We start from the raw sequence: 2906 nt of genomic DNA, 5'->3' as shown, positions 1-2906 counted from the left end.
CAGAGAAATGGTCGAAAGTCACAGTTGACCACATGGAAGATGCGCCAATTCTGCAAGTGAAACATTGCTTGGAAGACCATTGGAATAAAGATCTTATATGTGTCAAACAAATCAAGGGATTATCTCAAAGATCTGTAGTTTTCACAGTGCTGTTCTTGCTAACTCTTGTGTCATTGGGTTTTTTGATGAAAGATTGTTGTGTTGATTTGTTAAATACAACCGTTAATGATCTTCCACAGGTGAAACAGATGTGTAATCTAATATCAGAAGTTTGTCTTGGGCTTCATTCCTTAAAGGTTGCTTTGGAACATTTAGTACAATCATTGGTGACTTTTTTTTGCCAATTAATAATTTCTTTTCCTTGCATTTATCAAATGTGTGGTTTTCAATTAAGTACTGTATTTCAATCTGCTTCAAAAAGTTTACAGAATTTACTTCCCTCAGAAAGTCATGAACAAGCTTAACTGAAAGGTGATTTACTCATCGAGTTGTATTAGTCATTCATTGACTGTTTAGAATTAATTTGCCATAAGTAGGGTGCAATATACACAATCAAGTAGTCAATGCTAATATTTAAATATTTTCTAACTCAACTTTAAGGTAGCATTATCCCCATTTGCTTTAGCTGAGGAATGATGGATATGAGCAAATTTGACCACCTTCAGGACCCAGTATTAATAAAAGACACAAGTTTTAGTGTAGTTCAGATTATAGCATAAAACATGTTAAAAGCATCCCCATTAAAGGCCACAATTATACTGTGCAACATTTGTGTCTAATTTCCATGTTCCAATGAACATGATTACCCTAATTTCATGTTGCTATTTTATGTAACTTAAACTTCCCTCCAGGTCAGATTTGCACAGCCAGATGCAGGTAGGTTTGCTGATCCTTCCAGACTGGCTGAATCTCCTGCAGTAAGAACATTTACTGTAATATGGGAGAAAATGGGAAAGTAGCTTTAAAGTACAGGGAAGAAGTGAGTGTGCAGGCTGCTAAGTTTGAGATGTTCATGTTTTGGCTACAGCAGTATCCATTCCAGTAAATACTTGTAATTTTACAATTCTAGTCAGATCCCTTCCTCCCCTTCCCTATTTTTGTTGTTTTATGCATTACTGATATTCCAGGATTATCCAAGAACATTCTAGAATGGAAGGAGGATCTCCTGGGCAGTGCTTCTAGGAACCTGAATGATGTAGAGCTTTGATTTATTTCCAGGTATGCATTTCCTTAACTTCTTGCTGCTAGTACGGAACAGCAAGAGATTGAGAGCCCAACCCACAAGAAAAATGCAGCTTTTCCAAACTGTTGGGATGTATCACTGAATCAATAGTGCACGGTGGCTCAGTTGTTAGCAGTGCTACCTCACAGTGCCAGGGACCCGGGTTTGATTCCAGCCTCAGGCGACTGTCAGTGTGGAGTTTGTACATGCTCCTCGTGTCTGCCTGGGTTTCCTCCCGCAGTCCAAAAGACGTGCAGGTTAGATGGATTGGCCATGCTAAATTGCCGATAGTGTTCAGGGATGTGTAGATTTGGTGGGTTATAGGGGGATGGGTCTGGGTGGGATGCTCGGAGGGTCAGTGTGGACTTGTTGGGCCAAAGGGCCTGTTTCCACACAGTAGGGATTCTATGATCTATGATCTTCTATGATGATCAAACATTTAGGATTCTTTTTTCCAAAAATATACTTTACAGATTTCATGAATAAAAATACATTCCAAACATTTTAACTAAAGAAATTCAGAAACTGAAATTTAACTTACTTGTGTACAGCATGTGCCGCTCTTAGATCTAGCCAGGGTTGATAATCCTCCAAAAAACAGAAAGAAGGGTGCTAAACAAGCGTCACTGATCCAAAATGTTAGCTGTAATTTCTCTCCACAGATGCTGCCAGACTGAGTATTTTTCCAGCAGTTCTTTTTTGTAATCGTCCTACACCCAAAGTAAAATTTCAACTTTTCTGTTGCAATTCAATTTTACTGAAAGAGAAGGTCCCTCAAAGCCAGTGTGGAATTCTTTGCATTGTCAGCACCAAATATGCTAAGAAGTGCATGTGTTGACATTTATTTTCATGTCTCTGAATTTTGAAATCTAAATTGACAATTGCTGCGAGCTTTTTGATGGAACAAAGTGATTCAGCACCTCTTACTATCTTTCCTATGTTATATACTCATCTGAATGGAAATATTGCAGGAAAGAAAATTAACACAATTATTGCATCTCGTAGCGTTGATGAGGTATTGAGCAGAAAGGTCAGTTAGAAATAAGTGTTTTTTAAAAGTTCACCTCGTGGGTTTTGTTGGCAACATTAATGCCCACAAGGTGGTGGTGGTAACATTTGTGGTTTGTGAGATTATTTCAGAGGACAAAGACTGCAAGTTTCCTTCCTTAAAGGATACTATTGAACAAGAGAAGTTCTTATGAGAATCTAGTAGTTTCATGGTCACTATTACTGCTTTGCATTCCAGATTTATTAAATAAACTCTGTTGGAAGTGCAGTTTAGCAGTTTTTAAGTTTCTGGTCTGTTGTATTTTTTTTCAAATAAAAAAAACAGGTCAAAGTTCCCAAAACTGCTGTCCTTGTGTAACGGGGTTCAGATCCTTTGATAATAGGTTCTTCGATCAGTAAGGAAAGACAAGGGACCACAGATTATTGCTAACATATTAAACTCATGATTTCAAGAGTAGACTGTAACAGGCAGCTCCTGAAAGTACTTTCTGGAACAATGAAACATTTTATGAATTTTTGTACATTGAAATTTTATTGCAACAAACTCCATGTATATAAAATCCATAATTAATGGCTCCCATCATAAGCCAATAATGCTTAAAAAAACCCGTTGGTTCCCACCTACCACTGAGTGAAGCATTTGAGTTGTATGGATAAAGGTAGTACTCCTACAATA

This window comes from Rhincodon typus, chromosome 13 (genome assembly GCF_021869965.1).
Source record: "Rhincodon typus isolate 14 chromosome 13, sRhiTyp1.1, whole genome shotgun sequence".
NCBI lineage: Eukaryota > Metazoa > Chordata > Chondrichthyes > Orectolobiformes > Rhincodontidae > Rhincodon > Rhincodon typus.
Note: the sequence above shows the minus strand (reverse complement) of the source record.